Source organism: Aotus nancymaae, unplaced genomic scaffold (genome assembly GCF_030222135.1).
Source record: "Aotus nancymaae isolate 86718 unplaced genomic scaffold, 86718_ANA_hifiasm-v0.15.2.pri h1tg000011l, whole genome shotgun sequence".
Classification (NCBI taxonomy): domain Eukaryota; kingdom Metazoa; phylum Chordata; class Mammalia; order Primates; family Aotidae; genus Aotus; species Aotus nancymaae.
The window spans coordinates 7800906-7825757 of NW_026988422.1; the positions used below are offsets into that span (position 1 = coordinate 7800906).

Genomic DNA, 24852 nt, shown 5'->3' on the forward strand with positions numbered 1-24852 from the left:
TAAATCATTTATTTACTCTTGCATTCCAGATGTAATGAAAAAATCAGTTTAAACCACAAATATGAATTTACCAACCTGCCTTGTCAAATGAAGATATAATAAAAAATGAAAATGTCACCCGTAAAACCTTTCTTTACAAAAATTAGTCTGGAAATGTGATCAAGTAATTCACATTCAAACTATAGATTAAGGCTCCATAGTGATGGCATTACTGTTATTTTATCTTTATAATAATCTTACTCTGAAATGAAATTCTGATTTTTAAACAATTTAGAAATAGCTAATTTTTATCCTACTTATGCATTTAATGTTATTATGCTTTAAATTATTTTCTTGAAGAGCTGTATTAAGAACAGCTGTCAATAAACTGGTACATTGATTATGGTCTCCTACTATATTCTCCCAGAAAAACTCAAGAGCAGCTGTGTGGTAGAGACATAATGGGACGAAGTTATTTATATAGACTTTAGTATAACTGTGACCTTTTCAAACCAGAATCATCCATGCCAGTCTTCATTAGAGTTGAACCTCAACCAAGATAAAGTTCAAGTAACAGAAGGAACACATCAGCTTGACCAGACTGCCTTCAATATATTTGTAGTCATAATTTGCAAAATGATATGACATATTTACCCCTACCTATTTGCCAAATTGGTGCCTTTTTTGTATTTTATTTCAAAAGCCACACGTGTGGCTGCAAAGTGTCTCTGCTTTCGGGTAATTGTATTACACACACTTAAGCCTGAATGACATGTGGAATGGAGCACAGCATTTTTGAAAAATAAAAGACTTGATGAGAGAAATGATACCTGGTAATTCCTGTGCAAGGAATCAGACAGAGAATCTAGAGGGAGAATTAGATGCACCGCCCGGGGAGGTCAATACTGGGGGCATCCTTTGATATTAGACTAATCTTGACACCACCATTGTCTTTGGCAGCTCTTACCAGCACTCCTGCAAATAAATCTCTGCCACTACTCTCAGAAAAACTCCCTACATTCTTACGCAAGATGTCTTAAAAATGTCCAAACAAGTATTCCTCTAATTAGAATGGGCATGAGATTGATAAGAAAGTTGGATTCTGCATCATCCCTCTGCTGTATCCTAAAGCTTTTCGGTAGAGCGAGAGAGCGGTTCATCTCGATTCTTTTTGTTTCCTTGCAGTGTTCTCAGAAACTCCTACAAGACAATGAAAATGAGTAAACACAAGCACCCTGTGGTTGACAGTGTCTTGTTGAAGATAACAGTTATTCTTTATATTAATTTCTAAAAGATATTAGGAGCATATTCCTTTAGAAGAGGACATTAAGAGCAGCCAGGCATATATTCTCCTCTTGTCTGCTACTGACACCTTGTTTCAAGCTCTCAATCTCTGCTCAGACCTTCCCTTTATGGAGCAAATAACCTAAAAGGCTCAGGAATATCAAAAATTCAGAAGCCAAAATGCACTCTTATATTTGGGATATCTATATTTCTTCTTCTTAAAATGAAAATATATCTGCAATAGTTCAGAATTTATCTTAAAAGAGATGCAGATGGCAGGCTTAAAGGGTAGTTGTTTGGAATACATCTGGACTGACAGCATTTTACACACACATATACACATGTGTGTTTTATATACACACACACCTCTCTCTCTCCCTCTCTCTCTCTTTCTCTCTCTCTCTATATATATATGTATATGTATATATGTTACCAAACATCTGAGTTTAGCTTACCTTATGTAATTAACTTTATTTGATATTTCAGATTTAGTAACAAGAAAGATTCAGAACAAGTTGCTGCAGTATTTCTGTACTCTATGGTGCTCTGGGGGAAGTGAATTTATAAAATTGCTGTTAAGTTATTTTCATTCTTGTTGGTATACTGAAAAAGAAAACAGACAGAAAAACCACCCTGAACTACATACCTTCCTACTTCCTGGTCCAAATAGTTTGTTGCTAAGAGACCGTAAGACTTCCTTGGGTTATTTTTAATTTCTTTTGTTTGTGGTTATGTTTTTGGCTTTCATATGTTTTTATTAAGTGCAATATTGTCTGCTTTAACTGGCTCTTCAAAGCACAAGCTCGACCGTAACAAAGTGAGTGTTGAGAAATACGGTTAACAAGATCAAGATATATACACAAATACGTGCTGCCATCAGCCTTTCTCACAACAGGAAAGTATTTAGGAAACAGAGGCGGCATGCTTTGTTCAAAGCAACTACAAATGCGTGGACACAAATGCCATCGTTTTGTTATTTTCATCTCTACCTTGCATTTCACATTCGTTGACTCTCCTATGATGCTTTCTCTTGTTCTAACTTTATCTAAATTCTCTTCTCTCCTGGCTGCATGCTTCTGTTTGTTCGTGTTTCCTCCCACTTCTGCTCCTCAATTTCATTCTTCCTCATTTTCTTTAGACTACCTTTTTTTTTAAAATTATCTTACTCTTCCTCCTCATCCTGTCCTTCCAGGTATTTCTTTGTATTTTGATTTTTCTGTAGGGGAGGAAATTAAGAGATGTGTATTCAGCAAGATAGAAAGGAGAGGACAGGTCACCAGAAGAGAGAGGACAAGGGGAAGAAAGTGGGAGCAGGCAGGAAAAGACACATATGAACCTTTTGAGTTACTGAGGTTCCAAATTATGAGACCTGAGCTAATTTGACTCTCTTGCCTGAAAGATGGAATGTCTTCATTGTCAGCTCAGCTCTCGTGTGTTGGAAGCTCCTGATGTATGCACATTTTACCCAGTTATTCAATTCTAGATACTACTATGAATGGATTTTGCACTTCAAATTATGGTCCCAATTCAATTGACTTTTAAGATAAGGAGATTATCCAATGAGCCTGATCTAATCATATGAGCTTTTAGATCTGAGTCAAGAGGTCAGCGACATAAAATGTCAGAGATTCAAATTCAGAAAGAGAGGCTGCTGCAGTCCCGGAAGTAAACAAACACAACTTGTAGCTCAATGTGACCTCTAGGAGCCAAGAATGGTCTCTGGTCAGCATCTGGTAAAAAAATGAGGACTGTCCCACAACTCCAAGATACTGAATTCTGCCAGTAGCATTAATGAGCTTGGAAGAAGACACAGCCCCAGAGCAGAATGACAGTGTGACTGACACTTGGCTACAGTCTTGATTGCAACCCTGTGAAACCATACCACGCTCAGATGGAAAAACTGTAAGACAATAAGTTAACATTGTTTTAAGCCACCAATTTTGTAGTAATTTATGGTGCATTAATAGAAACTGAATACATTTTTTCATATATGGATTGCAACAGAGCAAGAGCTTATTATATCTACGGTTGGTTTGTCAGGCCTTCATCTGCTAAAATTATTTTTAACAAAGAAATTTTTTATGGTCTTGGAAAGAAATTTAAAAGTCTCCAAAGACCTGTTTTATTGCTTATAATATATCTATAGGTATAGTTAATATAATTTTAAATCTCTTAAATTAGAAATTTAGAATACAGGAAAGTGTATTGAGAAAATTATTGGTACAACAGCACAAGTATTGAGTGATCTCAACTTCTGGATGCTCAACAAAGCCAATAGAATCACTTATGTTTTAAAATTACTATTTCTAAATCTCTTAATGGAGAGCTTCAAAATACCATGAAAAGGACAAAAGATGGAATTACCAGAATTTCTTCCTTCTTTCCCATTTTTCTCTTTAATGGGGAAAGCACATGTCCATGATTTGATGGCAGGCAATAGCATAATGAAACTTGGAGGAAGATTTCAGTTTTTGAACATTTTTTTCCATCATACAATTTGCTGTTAAAAATTGCCTCTCCATTTACGATACAGATGACACCTAACACCCATTTTCCTCTTTCTTCCTCCTAAGAGAGGCTCGTTAATCCAGAGATTCACAGTATATGTAGCCTCGATTGGAATTTTGGTTAATTTTAAGCCATTCAGCTAATGGCATCCCCTAGTCTGGAGGTGGACATGTGAATTAAGTTTTTCCAATCAGATTAAAGATAAGAAATATTTTATATGCATGAAGGAGAAATATCCCCTTTATTTTTCTGCAAATAGCAAATAAGAATAATGCTGCTGTGATGGTCACTGACGGCCATCCTGAAATCACTGGACAACCGGCTTAGGACGTAGCTAAGTTTGAGGAAAGCAGAGGAGAAAGATTCAAAGGACTTAAGTCCTTCATTGCATTGAGCCTCTCACTACGACACATCAGGAGTCCACTCTGCCTCTGGACTTCCAGTTATGTTGGATAATAAATTTCTTTATTAGTTAGGCCACTTTGAGTGGGGGTTTTTCTGTTATCTGAAGCTCAAATATCTTAACAGACAATTTGTGGGATCAACATTCACTGTCAGTGTGCTGTTCAAACTTCAGCTGAGCTTCATTCTCAAATGTAAAGCATTTCGAAGACCTGTAGAATTTCATCTCTAGTTTCCCAGGCAACTATTACATGTCACTCATTATGTTTTGAAGCACACAGGTAATATTCCATCTCATCACCTCAATGTTAAATTCGGAGAAAGACAAATGAAATGGATGCCAATAAATCTTCAAGCCTGCAGAGATAAAAGAAAAGAATGAAAATCCAGGAGGCAGCAATCTATTCTGCTATCTAATCTCCCTTTTTCCACTTTTTGTTTTCATTTTTTTAACGCTGCTGTGAGAGATCCAAAATTAGACATAAATTTTCTTGAAGGTTAAATCTTCTTTTTGCATTTTTTTTCCTGGATATACTTGACCCGCACATACAAGAAACACTGCTTCCTGCAGAGAAAAGATTCAACAATTCCAAGTCCATCATCTAAGATCCTTTGTTCTCTTTTCCCTACATCATAAGAATAAAATTCAGTCATGGACCTAAGTAGGTATAACAGACATTATATCATTTAAATGCTAATACTCTCCCTCTATAAACATCCATTCAATAGGACTAAAACATGAAAATAAAATTGACAAATTGCTTTTTGTCATTCTGGTAATGCTGTTCTTCATCATAGGCAATAAGTTGGTGATAACGTCAAGCCGGAGATGGTACCTTTGCTCGTAGTTACTTTGGATGGTAATGAAATGAGACTCATTTATGTCACAGATGGAAGCTTCTAATCAAAACATCAAAAGAAATGAAGATTTCTACACACCCAAGAACTACTCAGCTAGCCAATGAGTGAGTCACCATTAATTATGTCACAGATGGAAGCTCTAAGTCAAAACATTTGAAAGAAATGTAGATTTCTACATACCCAAGATCTACTCAGCTAGCCAGTGAGTGAGTCATCATCCCTCACTTAGCCTGTTCTTTGGCTCCATACTTGCTTCTTGGCTTCTGTTCCTTGCCTGCTACAGTTTTTGTTCACATAGTAGCCAGAATGATTCTATTGAAATAAAACAGAATATGTCATTTACTCCCAAATACCTCTAACAAATTTTCATCTCATTCAAAATATTATGATCATGAGGAACCCATATTATATGACCTCTGGCTAACCTGTTTGACTTTATACCTCACCATTCTTTCCTTCTCAGAGTTCACTCCAGCAGCCCTAACTCCTTGGTAGTGAAAATGCCAGCTATGCTTCCACTCACTGTCTCTGCACCTGCATAGCTTCTGCTTGTGAAGCTCTACCTGGAGACATTTACGTGGCTCACACTCTTCAATCAAGTCTTTGTTAGACTGGCCCTTATTTGAGGGTTGCTCCTGCCCAATATTTATAAAATGGCACCCGTGGCATCACTCTCCAACCCTTAACCATTTTCTTCTAGCTTTTTTCCCCACAGCGTTTGTCATCATTGGAAATATTGCGTAACCGTTTATTGTCTAACATTGCCCATTACAATGTGAGCTCCATGACATCAGGAACTTCCCTTTGCTTGTTGCTATATCCCAAAACCTAGAGCAGTGTCTGACACTTGGTAGGAATTAAATAACTCTTCAATCTTGATCATGCACAGAGAAGCACATATGTCTCAGATCATCTCAGCTAAGAGCAGACTAAGGTCTCCTCATATTAGAACCATTACTGACTTTCGTACTTTTCCAGGAATTAGTATTTAGCAAAACAAACAAACAATCAAAAAGCAAAACCAAAACTAATAAAAGAAAAATGTCACTGAACTTTCTCTAGCATTTCATTCAAATACCATAATAACTGGAGCAAAACAGTATTTTCCCTCCAAGGTGCTTCTATGTTAGAGTCAATTAAAATGTCACTTTTTAAGAAAGCTCAAGACCCTACTCTCTTCCTTCAAAATGTTATCTATGAATCACTTGCAATTTGTTATATTAACAAATAAATTAAAATTTATATTATGCCACTTCTGGGCACTGTGGACACAGCTTTCAGTTTTGATGTAATTGACGATGTGATCACCTGTATGTTTCTTTAAAAATTAATTATTATTTTTTTAGTTTTTAGAGGCAGAGTCTCATGCTATCTCCTAGGCTAGAGTACTATGGCATGATCATAGCTCACTGCAGCCTCAAACTCCAGGGCTCAAGTGATCTTTCTGTTGGAATTTTAGGCATGTGGCACCATGCCTGGCAAATTGAAAAAAACAGTTTTTTCAGAGGGAGGGTCTTGCTACATTGTCCAGGCTGGTCTTGAATTCCTGGCCTCAGGGATCTCCCTGCCTTAGCCTCCTGAGTAAAGAATGTTTCTTTAAGCTCATAGTACAAATATCTAGCATTTTAATAATGTCAATACTCTAGCTAAGTTTTGACCCTTGACTTCATCTATCTAATTAAGAAAATTTAATCTTCAAAATGAACTAGCTTCTGTTCAGTGGTCCAGAAAAATGAATTCACATGATATATTATCAAGTTACGTAATGTTGTTATGCTTTCAGAGGTTTGTTTCATTTGAATTTTTAGAGATTTCTTATAATAAGTGTTTTCAAGTGACATAGTCTCAAAGTCACCGAGTTTTGTCACTGTTGACATCTTCATTATAGTGTCTGTATAGGTGTGTGTGTATGTGTATATATGTACAGATAGAAAGATAGGTATAAATATAGATATATAGACACATTTATATACTCCCTATAGAGTCCTTGATGGGGCTCCCTAAATAGTATTAATAAAAATTGAAAAGATAAGACATGCAAGAGTCAGTGGCTCAGGAAAGAATATCCCCATACTGAGGATAGTGTGCTTAAACTGAATCAATCTGAGTCGAAATTTGGACTATTCGGAATGTCCTTTGACTTTTATCAATTCAGAGACTTTTATTTGTTTTCCAAAATGTAATTGCAACCTCCATTTTACCAGCTGTTATTCTTCTTATAGAACAGGCAATCTCAGAAATTCACAGAGCATAGATTCTTTTGATCGATAGAGCTCATCCCCAAAGGGAAAATTTGACCCTAGTCAATGGGGAAGATATGCCAATAAAGCAGCTGTCAACAGGAGTTGTGGTCTCAGGAGAGAAGCGTAGGCTTTATTTACCTCCAGGAAATACACACCTTGAAATAAATCTATACTACATTTTTAAAAATCATTGTCCAGGCTGGGGCTCATGCCCGTAATCCCAGCACTTTGAGAAGCCGAGGTGGGTGGATCACAAGGTCAAGAGGTCAAGACATCTTGGCCAACATTGTGAAACTCTGTTTCTACTAAAAATACAAAAATTAGCTGGACGTGATGGCAGGCGCCTGTAGTCCCAGGTACGCAGGAGGCTGAGGCAGGAGAATCACTTAAACACAGGAGGCGGAGGTTTCAGTGAGCTGAGATCACACCACTGCACTCCAGCCTAGTGACGGAGACTCTGTCTCAAAATAAAAAAAAATTATTGCCCAGGACATACAGCAAATGAATGAGAAGCTTTAGGTTAAGGCTTTAGCCATCTTTAGCCAATAGAATCTAATGTTCAGTAATAAAGAGGACTTTGAGTATGCATAACCTCATGCATTAAACCTGTATTTATTGACTAATGCCTACTCCATGCTAAGCACTCTTCTGGGGGCAGAGGAACCAAAGTCTTGTCACTCAAGGAGCTTATATTCAGTCATCTAACAAAACCCAAAGGTTTAACCAATAGCAGTACATCAGGCTTATCAGAGAAAAGAGAAATGTTTATGGGGTGCTTAAATCTCATAAGGAAACAACCATAATGTATCCAGTTTTGTACCATTTAAAAATTTCCTAAAGATTACCTAGGGGTGCTTATCAAAATGCAGACACTTTGGCCTTACTTGCCATTGAATCAGAATCTGTCTAATTAGAACCCAGATATGCGTTCTAGGGTTGAACAAATGGAAACAAGCAGACAAGGGAGTAAAAGGAATTCCCAAATTTCTCTCCTCTGCCCTTTCCGTTTCTTTGTTAGTCTGAATCCAAGCCCCTCTGGTGCCTCTCCTCCCTCTAGTTCACAGAGCTGAAAATGTGGTTCAGCTTGATGCAATAATGATAACTATAATCATACAAATTGCATATTCCACCCGGCAAGGTGCTGCCCAGAGAATTGATGGCCTTGAGCAAGGCAGTCATGTATCAAAGCTGCAGGACCTGCGGAGAATTCTGGAAATGCCAGTGTTCTGCTTCAGTTTATGTTCCCTGTAACCTTGTGGTCTCTCTCAGTCGCTGTACCAGATAGCAGGTAATCCATCAAAAGAGAAACATCATAAACTACCCTTCTGCCCTACAAAATACCTTTTTGTCTCTGTTTTTCACCTTCTAATTACAAAATCAGAGTTAGAGGGAGTTTGGGGCTCTCAGAATCTTGGCCCCTGTGTGTTGGTCTTTAGCCTGTCTCAACTGAGTTTTTCTTACCAGATAGATTTCCTCTTCTCTGAGCTATTCCAGAAAGCAATCATAAATTACAAAGAAACTGCATTGTAGGTCAAGATGCTTTTCTATTGGATTTGTCAAGAAGTCTGGTTCAACTTACAGTGTCTAACAAGATCCGTACTCTCGTGTCCCGATAAACCAGCACTTTTGCACAGTTTCTCTATGTGTGTGTGTGTGCCTGTGTTCTTTTTCCTATGCTTTTGAGAGAAAAATAGTAGCACAGTTTCTCTCTGTGTGTAAGTGTGTGCCTGTGTTCTTTTTCCTATGCTTTTGAGAGAAAAATAGTAACAACCATAAAAGAAGCACAGGAAAAGAGAAGGGGAGAAAGAAAATCTGTCATGGAGCTATAAAAATTTAATCAACATCTGTTGTTCTTAGTAGCTTAGAAGCCAGCACACATTTCATTATTTATGCAACTACTTCTGTCACCTCCCAGTGCCTCTTAAAGCAGGAGTACTTAGTGCCAAGGAGACAGAGTTTTGCACTCTTTCTGAAGGTGACAAAGAGATATTTATTGTAAGTTTATTAGGATGTAAAGCGCAGCTTACTGGATGTGTTCCTTTTTTTTTTTTAATGCATAACTGCATTGGCTGTAGAACTGTTACATGTTCTTTGCTCCTTTTAGTTGAATATCTGTTCACTTTTATTTGCCAAATCAGTCTCAAAGAGAATTAAATTATGTTGTGCGTGACATACAACAAACAAAAGGGACACTGAACGCTTCATACTAACACACCTTTGGTTTAGTACTTATGGACCAAAGATTGCTTTTATAGGTCATTTCTCAAAATGGATGAAGACCACATTTCACTGTCACTTACTCAAGGTCAGTGACACTATTTTATATGAAAGCACTAGGAAAAAATATTTTATATTTGTTATGGAAACAAATGTACTAATCAACCTGGTGAAAGGATACTATCTTATAGTAAATGTGTCAATTCTACGCTATATGTAACTTATATAAGGTATATGTAATATTAAAAGTGAGCACAGCTGTGCTTACCTGGCAATAGAAACTCATCATCAATGCTTTTGAAAGCCACCATGTGCCCATCCCAAGTAACAAATCCTTTGTTTCTCATTCAGAGGTAGCTGCTACTTTCAATTTTGTGTTTATCATCCCATTACCTTTTCTGGTAGTTTTACAATGCATGTGTGTATCCCTAAACAAGAAAGTGCTTAGTTTTGTGTTTATCAACTTTTTTACAAATGGAATCATGCAATTATTTTGCTATTTACTTTTTTCATTAATATAGTTTATGATATTCTTTTAATTGACATAGTAAACTCTTTTCAATGTTGAATACTATTATTGTATTATATGAGTATCACACTTTTTACTATTTAATGTTTAACCAATGGTCATCTGAAGTGCCTTCAGTTTTTTGTTTTGTTTTATTTTGTTTTTTGGTATTAAAGAAATTACTTATTTTTCCCTAAGATAGTGTTTCATAGCAAACAATCTAGATTTTAAATAACTGTTAAATTCATACAATGAAATTAATTATGCTGTGCAAAATTCATTGTTTCTTTCTCCTGAGGAGGTAGGCCACAGATGTCTCTTTCCTTTGGTTTATGATTGGGGAAATTGTCACGGGGTTTTGTGAGGCAGGCCTCATTTGTTTCCTGTCCTGGCACTCACCATTTCTTGCAGTCTCGATCTAGCTTCCTACTCTCTACCACTATAACCCCTACCGTTAGAATTTCAAAAACAATTATTTCATATAAGAAATGAAAATGTGATCTGGCCATTGTAAACAAAATAGTAAGGATATCGTTCTGTAATCTCTGTGTCCAGCTTATTATTTTATAGTGTATATATTAATTATATGTGCTTTTACTTGAAATATTTGTGAAATATTTGTGAAATTTGCTGGGGAATTTCTGTTTAGAAAACTGAGGTCAGTGTAAGTCCCCACCTCTGATTTATTTAGCTCCAGCCCCTCTCGTGGATGTCTGTTGCATCTGCATGTGGCTCATGTACTTTTTCCTTCTTGTCTACTGAGCTTTATGGACCATTTCAGGAGTTTTATTACAACAGCAAGGATGGAACATACTGCTTTATCAGTCGGCCTCTCAGTCAGACAAAGCTGTTATTTGTCCTGTCCCTGCACTACTGAACCTCACAAATGAGGCGATAATAGGATCCTCTCTATTTTCTTCCAACTACATTTTACAAGCGAACGGGAATGGGGAGAGGGAAAAGTCCTCACACTTGGTGATTTCAAGTTATAGTTCTTCTTACCCTAAATGTAATGGTTCGATTCCTAGTTACCAATCTTGTCTCATTAGTTATAATAAGTTTCTTTTAAACTTTTGTTCTTATGTTTATTTTATTATTTATATTAATTTTATTTGTTATATTATTATGATTGTTACCAATCGACTTAATAGCTGTGCATTCTCAGTAAAATTAGTTAACCTAATGCTGCCTCAGTTTAGTTACCTGTAAAATGGAACATAAAACACTGCTGTATTAGTTAGCTTTTGGTGTTTAACAAACCATCCACAAGCGTGACAGTGTAAAACAATCATCATTTACTATTTTTCAGCTTAGGTTGGACTTGACTAATCTCACATTGGCTTATTCAGACAAATATACTCATCTGGTACATTAGTTGAAAACTAGCAGGTATAGAATAGCTTTGGTTGGGTTGTTCAGTTCTGATGTACATGGTCTCTCAGACTAGCCTGGGTCTGTCCTCATGACAGTGGCAGAGCTCAAAAAGCATGAGATCTAGGCTCAGATTGGGCACAACGTTACTTTGCCAAAGCAATTCATAAGACTAGCCCAAAGTCAAAGCGAATGGAGACTACACAGTTACAGCATGGAGAGTACAGATAAAAGCCCCTTATTTGGAGCCATCAGTACAATAATTCTACAAAATACTATCAATCTGTAAGCATTGCTGTGAGAATTAATCCGCATAACCTTCCTTGTATAGCATCAGGTACATGATAAAAACTGGCAAGAAACCATCCTATTATCTGGAGCTGAAATAGTTTATCTTCTCATGTAAAAGATGTTTGCTAAGTAGAAGGGCAATGACTGCATTCCTCTGTTTTTGGTATTTAAGAAAAAAACTATCCCAAAGCAATTATCATTGCAAGAAATAAAGCCTCCATTCTCAACATCCTCTAAATCAGGAGTCAGTAAACATTTTCTATAAAGGGGCAGGTATAAATAGTCTAGGCTCTGAGGGCCTCATGTATCTGTCACAGCTATCCAACTCTGCTATTGTAGTGAGAAAGCAGCCATGGATAGTAACATCAACAAACTGGCACAACTGTGTTCTAATAAAACTTTATTTACAAAATCAGAAGGTAATTCATTTGACCCACAACTAATAGTTTGCTCTTCCCTGTGCTAAATGACCTAGCATATTAAAAACGGCAGAGCTTACAAAGAGCTTCGCTGATTAGTACAATTCATTCTTAAATTCATTAGAGTACTATTTCCTTAGTTTCTGAGTTTTCGGTTATTATTGAAATTAGAATTGTTATGAAGTAAATACCTCCAAATATCAATCAATATTTAAAGTCTCTCTGTTGTACTATATTATGCTGGTATTTATGGTTGAGATATTATAGAAACTTTTTGTGCTATAAAAAACCAGAATAGCAAAATGCTTTGATTGTTTGCATTCAAACAGTTCCCTAATAACATGGTTTATTTAGATGATTGATAAAGATATACAGCATATAGATTAATAGTATGGTATTATAAATCACATATTTTCATTTGTAAGGAGTGTTATTCAAATTTTGATGTGATTTATTATTTTGAAATTGACCACCATATTATTTTAATCTGTGAGTATAAAGAATGTGTGTTATTAAAGTCATAAAAGTTGGCTATAGCTATTCTTTGGCTTTCTAAAAAACAGCAGCAATTTTTTTGGATTCTCTAAATTAATTGATACTGATTTTAAAGCTATGATAACATGGGCCATCATAAGGCATCACATATGAATGGATTCATCTAATAAAAAGTCTGGCCTTTCACTTTTCTGAGAGCCATCTTAGGGAAAAAGACCTTGTTTCACTTAGTCACTGACTTCTTGTTTATGGTGAATATTGGGTATAGGTTGAGAGAGAAAACATCATTTAGAAAATGTTCAAAATCTTCAAATATATGGATAAAGCAAGAAACAATAATATCATTACAAGTATTTTTATAAATTTTCATGGCAATGACTACTATTTAAGAAAAGTAAGGGGAGGTGCAGTGGCTCAGGCCTGTAATCCCAGTACTTTGTGAGGTAGAGGTGGAGGATCACTTAAGGCTAGGAGTTTAAGACCAATGTAGGCAAATACTGAGACCCCCTTTCCACAAAATTTTTTTTAAAAACAGCTGGGCATGATAGCGCACGTGTGTAGTCTTAGTTACTCGGGAGGCTGAGCTGAGATGATTTTTAGACCTTGGGAGGTTGAGGCTGCAATGAGCTGTGATCATGCCACTGCTTTCCAGTGTGGGCCATGTAGTGAGAGTCTTTCAGAAGAAAGAAAGAGAGAGAGAGAGGAAGGAAGGAAAAGAAGGAAGGGAGGGAGGAAGGGAGGGAGGGGAAGGAGGAAAGAAAGAAAGAGTGAATGAAAGAAAGAGAAAGAGGAGGGAAGGAGTGAGAAAGAGAGAGGGAGGCAGGGAAAAAGAAAGAGAAAGAAAGAAAGGTCATTAGTTCACTTAGATATGCAATTTTAGAAGAGTTAAGTCATTAGTTCACTTACATTTGCAATCTCTAAATATCCCTTGCTTTGCAACTCAGTTTTCCCAATCATTTTGTCACAAATATGTGTATTTTTTGTTGTTTTCTTGGTGTTTATAATCTGTATGATCTCAGAACTATATTTATCCCTACTGCTCTTATTTGTTTATTTTAATTTTCACCATGCCAACTGTACAAATGATTTTAGGTAACTTATGCATTGACTGCTTTTAGAAACAAACCCTTATTTAATACAAGGGCACACAGGCCTTTGTGCTTGTAAAATTAAAATGAGGAGAAAAAAAGAGAGATAATCCTTCCAACAGCTTGGATAAAATGATGATTATATTTGAATATTCAATTTTGTGTTGAATATGATGGGAATCAAAGCAAAAATGAAACGTTATTTATTCATTTTTTACTGTAGATGAAAAGAAATGCCAAATTCTAGAGAATAGATACCTTTTTTAAAGAATTATATACTAACAGAAATTTGACAAATATTTCTCAGAAAATGAAAGCTTGTCCATCTTTTAACTCCTTCCTGCAAAATATTAAGAAAATAGTACGAAAACTTTATGGAGTGAACAGTGATCTTGACTAAGAAAGTCTAAATATATTTTCTGGTTATCTAAAATGATATCAGAATAGGACTTGGAAGTATAATAAAAATAAGTGAATGAATAGTAGTTCTTAAGCTTATACCTAGTAGCTTGATTCTGAATTCTTATTTACATACCATTGATAGGTACCTTGCTAAATATAGATAAATTCAATAAATTTATTATCACTGTATGATTATAGCAATCTTCCCCAAAATAGAAATTCAGAATTATCTGCTTAAAACACAGTGACTTAAAACTATTACATTTAAATACACCAAATACATTTTAAGTTTTATTCTTAAATGACAGGAGCTCTTGAAAATAAAGCCAGTATAGAAAGTTTTTCCCTGAAGTGTCTTCTGTGTCAAGGAGAAATATTTTCTCAATAATTTGAGAAAGATTTTTATTGTAAGTCAATCCTTCATATTTATTTTAGGAGTTCAATCCATGACGATATGCATTGTGTCTATCAGATTTTTTTTAGATATCTTGAATGATTCTAGATTAAAATAGTATTATTTTTATACAAACAATAAGCATTTCTGAAATTTAAGTGGGCAGCCAAAATTTTGCTGTATTATGAATGATCTGAAATTCTGCTTCTTCTTGTCCATGTCCTTTAAAAGAATCAGGCCTTTGGCTGTTTAATGGCATAGGAAGACCCAATAATCAATAAATTTTACAGGTCATGTTGTTTACAGTTTTTTTCTATGGAAAGACTAAAAAAATTCTTAAACTTAGTAGATCTCAGCTGAGCTTGAGGACATTTCAGGAAATGCATTTAAACAGGAGTTGAGGCCAGGTGCAGTGGCTCAAGCCTGTAATCTCAGCAATTTGGGAGGCTGAGGCAGGCAGATCACCTGAGGTTGGGAGTTCAAGACCAGCCTGACCAACATGGAGAAATGCCATCTCTACTAAAAATACAAAATTAGCCGAGCATGGTGGCACATGCCTGTAATTCCAGCTATTTGGGAGGCTGAAGCAGGAGAATTGCTTCAACCTGAGAGGCAGAGGTTGCAGTGAGCTGAGATTGTGCCATTGTACTCCAGCCTGGACAACAAGAGGGAGACTCCATCTCAAAAAAATAAATAAATAAATAAATAAAGGGAGTTGAACAGGACTTTCCCATTTTAGGCTTAGAGGAGCCATCAGATCATTACATGCCTTTCTCCATCTCAGCAGGGCAATGACGTTGTCCTGGAGTAGAGCAGGGTGTTCTGTTGGCCCCTCTTGTGCTCCAATTCATAGTATGAATTCCAGTGCCCAGTGTCATGTAGGTGAATATCATGTAGCTACTGCTAATTAACCTACTCCTATAAAGTTGCTTTTCTGGTTGCCTGGTTGATTTCCCCTATTTTGTGTTTTCTCCCTTGTCATCTTTTGAATATATTGTTGTGTTGAATCAGGCTTGTTCAACCAAATTAATGTGAAAGAATTATTCCTTCACTTTCACTAATTTTTCACTTTCTCTTATTATTAGCAGCTGGCATTTACTGAGTACTTAGTAAGGGTCAGTTTTAAGTGCCATACACACACACATATATATATATATATTTTGATGATTTCTTTCTTTCTTTCTCTTTCTTCCTTCCTTTCTTACTTTCTTCCTTCCTTTCTTTCTTCTTTCTTTCTTTCTCTTTCTTTCTCTTCTTTCTTCTTTCGTTCTTTTACTTTAGGTGTATACTATATCTGGCGTTTCTCCCCATGTTATCCCTCTCCTCCCTCCCCACCCCCCATTGCCTCTCCCCTACTCCCCCGACAACTGCCCCCAGAGTGTGATGCTCCTCTCCCTGAGTCCACATGTTCTCGTTGATCAACACCCACCTATGAGTGAGAACATGCGGTGTTTGGCTTTCTGTTCTTGTGTCAGTTTGCTGAGAATGATGGTTTCCAGATTCATCCAAGTCCCTACAAAGGACACGAACTCATCTTTTTTATGGCTATGTAGTATTCCATGGTGTATATGTACCACATTTTCTTTGTCCAGTCTATCATTGATGGCCATTTGGGTTGGTTCCAGGTCTTTGCTATTGTACACAGGGCTGCAATGAACATACGTGTGCATGTGTCTTTATAGTAGAACGATTTATAGTTCTTTGGGTATATACCCAGTAATGGGATTGCTGGGTCAAATTGAATTTCTATTTCTAGATCCTTGAGAAATCGCTACACTGTCTTCCACAATGGTTGAACTAATTTACATTCCCACCAACTGTGTAAGGGCGTTCATATTTCTCCACATCCTCTCCAGCATCTGTTATCTCCAGATTTTTTAATGATCACCATTCTAACTGGCAGTGCCATATATATATTAATGGATTGAATCTAAACAACAATCTTAGGAGGTGGGTACTTTTAGAATCATCTCCTTACAGATGAAGACAACTCAATCAGCCAGTTCAAGGTGATACAGCCAGAAGTGAGAGAGCCAGAATTGTATCACAAGCAGCCTAATTTCAGAACCTTCTCTGAAATCATTAATCTATTCTATCTCCCAAATATTGAAGAACAAACCAGGCCAAATACCTTGTTCTACCACTTAGCAGTTGTGCTATTTTAGTCAGGTCACAGAGACCTATTAAGCCTAAATTTCCTCATCTCTAAAAAGAGGTCTAATATCCTCACCAAAGCATTCTTTATAGGCATGAGATGGACACATACACATAGCAGCCATTTGTAAAATCTAAACATAATTATGCAAATATAAGGAAAACAAGATTCTAGAAATTATTGTAATGATTGATGAAGAAAACTCTGTCTTTTCACTTATAAAATGTGGGAAGGGTAAATGGAAGAAAAGATAAATATTTACTAAGTATCTTTTCCATAGATGAAATTATAGACTCAAAGGGAGCAAAGCAAAAGATGATTTAGTAAAATAACGAATCACTGATTTTACTCATAGTTTTTTGAAAGAATATAGTTGTGATTTGACCAATTATGACTGTATGTCAGTATGTAAAATAACTGATTCATATTGGAGTGAAATATAAAATGTAAAATTTAAATACATTGTCGTGGGAAAGATGGTGGCAGTGGCACTATTGGTTGCCTGGAGTCAGATGGCATTGTGCTTAGAGAGCTTTATGGAGCAGATGTGTCTTTAGCTGATGGATATGATTAGGCTAAGAAAGGAGAGGAGGTCATTTGGGTATAAGAAATGACAGGTGGGTTGACTCAGAAGCTCAAATGCATGAAGCACATTGACAAGCAAGTCATCCTGGCTGACATGGAATATGACATTAATGTGAGAAGATGAAACTAAATAAAGAGGATTCTCCAGAGTATTTTAAATCTTAGATTTTATGAAATAGAGTGTTAGGTTGTATTTATGTGTGTTAAAATTTTTTTAAGCATAACTTTTGAAGAAAGCAAATAGCAGAGAAATAATGAACACTACTGTGCAGGTTTGACTTTGATAAAGAAGAGATGAAACTATTCAGCTTCGTGTATAATTTAGTCATTGAAGTAGATTTCTCTGATTGGAAGACAAAAGTAACAGGTATAGACATTGGCTTTATTCAAATGAAAAGAGATGATAAGTTATATATTTTGAACTATTTTTCTTTTTAATCTGCATGAGAAAGTTCAAAAAATATAGGTGAGGGGATACATCTTTAATGTAGTGGTGAAATTTTCTCTTACAAAAGTTGTTAACTCTTGAGGATCTGAGCTGTCTCCAAACAAAACCATTCAAGATAATTTGTGGGAAAAGAACAAAGGTAAGCATTTGAACAATTATTACTAAAGAGGTTAATTACTACATTTCTAAAGAGTTTGATTTTTTCAAAACATTATTTACATCAATACTCACAGCAGTTTTCTAAGGTAAATATTATTATTCCCATTATAAAGAAGAGAAACCTGAGGCTTAACAAAAGCAAGTGATTTATCTGAAGGACAAGAGATTAATCTGGAACATGGATTTATCCCCAGTATTTTGACTTTAGATTTCCAGACTCTACAACTATCTTTTAGTACCAAAATTTGCTGAATTCATGAGATGAATAAATCGTTTGAGGCCCTTGTGTATGTCAGTTTCTGAAAGCAAAGTAAATCATTAAATAAGTAAACAGTTCTCTTTAAAAAGGAATGTCAAATTTAATTAAGCAGTTATTGACATTGATTTTAAATAAAAACATCATTCACTTGTACTTAGATGCTGCTATTAAAAAACTTCTTTTCTGCCTATTTATTTTTATGTTATTGAGTTTGTAAAATAATAATGTTAGTGATCAAAGGAAAACAATGAGTTTCCTCTCCTTCACCAATAACTTGTAAGTAAGGGAGATACATAACATAATGCTCTGGTAGCTCTTTAGAAAAATCAATGAACCTAATGAATGAGTAGTCTGGTTTAAACAGTTTCTGGCAGAGAGCCTTATAAATTTCCATAAAATTATATATAACATTAAGAAAAAGAGGTAAATTCACAAGACAAATATTATCGTACTTTGAATTCATGCTGTATGAAAATTATTTCTACTAAATATAAGTTAAGAGAAACTATAAATAGATTAAGGTGGAAAATGTTTTTTCCTCCGTGTTTTGCCCCATGAAACATAATGACATCCTGTAGCTGAGAAGATGTGGAATACACAATCAGCCTCTCATTTATGTATAACTTCTTGCTCAGAGAGCCAGGGGCTGCTCCAACCAGAAAACTGCACAATCAACTCCTGATGCCCAACTTCCAGGCAATAATATGACACAAATTAAAAGTTTGAAGTGTTGCACCCTGGGTGGCAGAGTCCCAATAAATATGGTGCTACAGACTGGGCTAGAAACGGGAAAGTTTTTAAAATAGTAAATGAAAATTATTGTAGTTTTTCATATACTCTCTAATATGGCATGTCAGTAGAATAGCTAGAAAGATAAGGGTGAAAAAATCTAATTAAAAGTATGAGGCTTGGCCAGGCATGGTGGCTCACACCTGTAATCCCAGCACTTTGGGAGGCAGAGGCAGGTGGATCACTTGAGGTCAGGAGTTCAAGATCAGCCTGGCCAACATGGTGAAACCCCATCTTTACTAAAAATAAAATTTAAAAAAAATTAGCTAGGCTTGGTGCTGCACACCTGTAATCCTAGCTACTCCGGAGGCTGAGGCAGGAGAATCCATTGAAATCCAGGGGGTGGAGGTTGCAGTGAGCCAAGATCGCACCATTATACTCCAACCTGGGCAACAAAGAGAGACTCTGACTCCAAAAAAATTAAATTAAAAAAAAAAAAAAGAATTTGAGGCTTGCTAGATGAAATAACTGAAAATTCAGTGAGGAAATATACTAACCTGTTCTCAAGCTGTCTATTTGAAAAGGACTTTTAACCATATTCAAATACCAAACTCCAATGTCTTCTTTGCAAACACAAATCTGAATATATTTCACCTTATTAGAGGAAAAATTAATATTAAAAATATACTAATAAACAACATATTATCTGGAGACAAAGGCATAATATACCCATAACATGGGATCTCTGAAGAAAAAGTGCACCATGAAAGACAGGGTATATTATGTCTTTGTCTCCAAAATAGATAAACAAACTTACCAATATAATTGATTTCCTGGAATAGCTCTTCTAATCCTAACTGTGAAAACTTGGACAAATAATGTATCATTCTGTGTCTCAGTTTTCTCATCTGTAAAATGGGGATAATAATTGCTCTCACACATTTGCTTTTAGGACTGAAGACCCTAATAAACATGGAGCAAATAGAACCACTATAAATCCTGAATACATTCTTCTGCTGCTCATTGTTCCTCTCCCTCACCCCTTTCTTTTCATAGACAACATATTAGAAAACTTCTTACGATACTAGAAACCCTAGCCACTCTAAGAAAAAGCAAGTATCTATGAGAAAAGGAGATGCTATGATGCAAAGATAGCAATAGCATTCAAAGAAAACTTAAGTGAAAGGAGAGCCAGATAAGATACGTAAAAGTCGAAGACACTTTAAGATTGTCTTGACAGAATTAAAATCATCAGGTAAGATAATAAAGAGAAAAAATAATGTGGGAACTGAATCAGTAAATAATTGAACATTAATTCAATTTATATGTAGTATGGAATAGGTACTATGAGCCTAGCATTGTACCAAACTCTAGGAATATATATATATATATATATATATATATATATATATATATATATATATATATATATTTTAAAGAATGATGACTAAGAACAGTTCTTGTTTTCAGGAAAATCAGTTTCTCTCTCTCTCTTCCTCTCTCCTCCACCCCACAATCTTTTTAATCTACTTGTCTAGATAGAGAAAAAGTGACCAGTTCAGGGATATGCTGAAGACCCAGGTTAGTTCCAATAGAGGAAATTACAGGGGCTGCGAGAAAACAGTGTCTTACTTTCTGACCTTGAGTTTGAGAAAGTCTGAGGCTGAATATACCAAGAACTATTCCCTAATCACAAGAAGAGAAGCTTTCTGAGAGGAAAACCAACACAGGAAAGATAGAAAAAGTCCGAAGAAACGAAACAGAAGCAAACGAGGTACCCTGGGTGGCATCGCTGAGTATTTATGCCTGAGCTACTGCAAGAATTTTCAGTTACGTGAAACCATCAATCCATTCTTTTTCTGCTTAAGCCACTTTGAATCGTTATGATTATTATTTAACCACTGGCAACAGAAAGGGTGATGGTGTTGCACCGTGGTTAGCCATGCATTTCCAAGACCATCAAGCTTTATCAAACATCATTAAAACAACAAATAAAATATCAGATGTAAATTATAAATATACTAGTTTTAAAAAGCCACATGAGGAAAAATGCACACTTTGTGGTCTATGAACATACAGTAAGACACTGAATTAATAATGTTATGATTATTTAAGGGGAATTCAGAATTGCTTCTTATTCCCTGTCTGCTGATCATTCATTTATTTAAAAGCAATCATAAATTTTATTTATACTTTTAGAAAGAAGACTTCAGATGGACCCAATTTACCAAGATTTATTTATCCCAAAGTATACCCATCCTGCTGAGTCTAACTGGCTTATTCTCCAGCAAGCTACATTTCTTCATTCTATCACAGGCCATATTCCCCAATGAGAAATACAGAATGTAATTATCTCTACCTCCAAGACGGTTTGAGCACTGCCAGATTGTGATATTCTGAAGACACCACAAGTACAGATTAGCAGAACCAGGCTGGGTACAATCGATTAGTTCAATTGGTTTTGAATAGGGTGAAATTTAAAGTTTAAGCAGAAATATTAAGTTGAGGATATCAATAAACAGAGGTAGCAAAAGTTCAAGAAAACTATTAGAAAGGTATTGGGAAAATCATCTTATCAAAACCTCCCTCCTAAACACATAATTTTTTATGTTAGCGATGCATTATTTTAAACCTTTTAAATTCTCTAATGAAATGCAAATTTTTGGAAGGACACATAGCAGTTCAGTTCCTAGCAAAGATTAGTAGGGTGCATCAGGTACTTTGCTAGACTGTGGAGATGCAGACTGGTGAGGAAGGGGGCCTGCAAAAGAGAAGATAGTTCTGTAAGACAGCTTAGTCCATATCAGACTAAGCCATGTTTAGATTACACTCACTAGGGCACTAGATTGAAGCTAGAAAGAATGGTACCAAAAAGTAAAGAGGGACTCCAGGAGAGAGAATAATGGTAACCCTTGGAGAATATGGTTTTGCTAAGAGCTTCTCTTCCGTAGTAAAGAAAAATAACTCTTCAAAGCATTATGCATTTCTTCCCTCTGATATATTGAGAGAAAATTTACAACATAAATTCCTCCTGATGCTATAATTCTGGCCTCATAAAAAGGTGTCTGCACCTCCTTAGCCTCTCATGTTGCTTAATTTTCTTTCATGTCTCCCGCCGATATTTATTAAGCACTGCTAAATATGCAAGTCAAAATATGCTGGCTTTATAAACAAAGAAAACAATTGTCACGCCAAGTAGCAAAATACGGTTGAAAAAATGTCTTTGTGTAAAGCTGGCATGAATAAAATGATTCCTCTAGAGAACCTACCTGAAAGGTGAAAGGAGTTTCATGCAACACCACCACTGTTAATTTCACACTGAAACCAGTTTCTCCATTCATTATTGTAGATCTAACCTAGGTTAAACTTCAAAAGAGTTACAGTATTTTCTCTATCAGTCTTATACTTTTTTTAAAGGTGAAACTATTTTGTCAGTGATAGTCATCAATTCCATTTTCTATCCTCTACAAGACTTCCTAATCCTGAGATTTTGATAGATGAGAAGACACTAATACCAGCTCCCTTGTAAGGACCAGACATCATGCTGGAGACTTTCATAGATTATTTCAGAATATGCTTTATGTTTTCCTATCTTTAAAAATGTTACTCTGATATTAACGCTAACAGAATATGACATGGTCTAAGAATTTGTCATTAGTTCTTTCTTTTCTTGTGGAATATGAAAAGAGCTACTATTCTTCTAGCTCACTAGTAAGTAATATATTTTTAAATCTCTTTCTCAGTGTATTGGTCTGCTGTAATTGCTTACAATGATATTTTTAAGCTTTATTATTTTAAATATTAAAAATCCATAATTAAAATTTTTAAAATATAGGTAAATGCTATAATTATAAACAGCTACAAAAAGGCTCTGTTAATTTTCATATATATCTACATTACAATGTCTATCTATTTATCTATCTATCTATCTATCATCATCTGTAGGCAAACAGGGAGACATCTACCCCATGCTCATAAATGTCTTTCTGGATCCGTAACCAATTTATGAAACATAATTCTATTTAGCTTTAGAAGGCCTGTTGTCCTCTTCAGGCCACAATTAGGTCATATTAGCTTCAGTTGCTTTATTTTTATTTTTATTTTTTGAGACAGAGTCTGCTTTGTGGCCCAGGCTAGAGTGCAGTGGCATGATCTCAGCTCACTGCAACCTCCACCTCCCGGGTTCAAGCGATTCTCCTGCTTCAGCGTCCTGAATAGTTGGGACTGCAGGCGTGCACCACCATGCCCAGGCTAGTTTTTGTATTTTTAGTAGAGACGATGTTTCACCATGTTAGCCAGTCAGGTCTTGAACTCCTGACCTCAGGCAATCTGCCTGCCTCAGACTCCCAAAGCATTGGGATTACAGGCACCGCTCCCTGCCCAGTTGCTTTTTAACTAGGTGACAAGTTATTCCAGTTGCTGAGAACATTGTTTTGATACCCTGTTTTCCAGATCGCCTCCGAATAAGAGTTTTCTCCTGTAAAGATTCCAGTATCATGTTCTAGTGAGTCTTTCTCAGAATGTGGTGAGAGCTGAGTGGTGGCAGTCACTACTGATTGTGAGCAAGATGAATTTAGCGTGTATAAGAATAGGCACCAAATTAAATAATTACCGTTTTCTTTTACCTGTCAATACTTTTTTGATATCTTAAGGTCACTTGTCACTAAATCAGTTAGGTCAGTACCTAAATGCATTTGATACTACTCCAATTAATATTAGAAAATAAGAGGAATTTCACAGCATTTGACATACAAGTACAATTTAACAATATTGGTACATTTTTACTGTACTTACTGTGTGCTTATGTTCTACATATGACGATAATGTTGGTTTTCTATTCACAGTGTCAGTATAAAGCTACCTTTTCAATAAATCTAATTTAAAATGTGTATATATTCATAAAATAGAATACTCAGCAATGAAAAACAATTGAACTGTTGATGCATGCAGCAACATTAGTGTGTACAATGTTGTGTTGTGTGAAGGAAGCCAGATACTCAAGAAAAACATTGTATGTTTCTGTTGAAAGAGAATGCAAGAAGAGGCTAAACTAAGTTACAAAAAAGAAACAAAAGCAATCAATGGCATTTGCCTATGAGACACTGGTTGACTGGAAAGGGGCGTAAGGGAATTTTTAGGGTGGCTGAAATGTTCTGTGTCCTGATTTAATGGTGTTTACACAGGTGTATAAATTTGTCAAAACTCGCATAACTGTACACTTACAATCCATGCATTTTTACATACATTTTAACTCAGCAAAGAGAGAGGGAGAAAGAAGGAAAGACAGAGGTAGAGCGAGAGAGAGTTTTGGGCAAAAGAGTGGATATACTAATTGTGTTACAGTGATTTGACTGAGACTAGGAACTGTCTTTCTCAGGATCTCTTTTCCCGCACAATTCAGGAGGCAGATGTGAAGGAGTAGTCATTGATTCCAATGCTAGCTGTGGTTACACGTGATGTCTGCCCAGTACAGAGGTGCCCAGATTGTCCTTGCTAGCTTTGATCCTCGCCCAGCTCCTCTTCCTGACTGCCAATGCTGTCGACCAATGGCAGCCCAGGTTACCCCCAGATATTTAGCTGTGCAGCCCAGTGGCTATTTCTGGCTATGTAGCTTGTAGCTATTTTTATAGACTCTTTACAAAATCCCCCTTGGCAGTCCTACTTCAGAGGTGACCATATTTGATTTCTCACATGTTCCTACTACCATATGGTCAGATAAAACACAGGGTACTCAGGTAAATTTAAATTGAAGATAAACAATAGAAAAATATAGAATAAGTATACTCATATATTGCATCTAAGATGTTTATACTAAAAAGATGTGCTGTTAATCTGAAATTCAAATATAACGGGGTGTTCTGTATTTTTAACTGCTAAATCCAGCAACCTTATCCTTTAAGCTCTGACCGGATACCTGCACCCGTGCATCTGATAGGGCAATGAGTGCCTGTCTCTTCCCCTCTCAGACCTTCACTTCCCCTGATTGTTGCACATTAATGTAAGGTCTGATTACTAAAAGTAACTAATGTAGTTTATGTCATAAAAATCCCTTATT

General features: G+C 35.9%; 1 long non-coding RNA gene across 1 annotated transcript in view; it reads right to left on the minus strand.

Moving 5' to 3' along the window:
- Positions 1–5015: 5015 nt before the first annotated feature.
- LOC135274157 (uncharacterized) overlaps positions 5016–24852 on the minus strand; it is an 89169-nt gene continuing 69332 nt past the window's right edge. The window contains exon 4 of the long non-coding RNA XR_010341937.1: positions 5016–5346. This is a non-coding gene — a long non-coding RNA (uncharacterized LOC135274157). The remainder of the gene's footprint in view (positions 5347–24852) is intronic.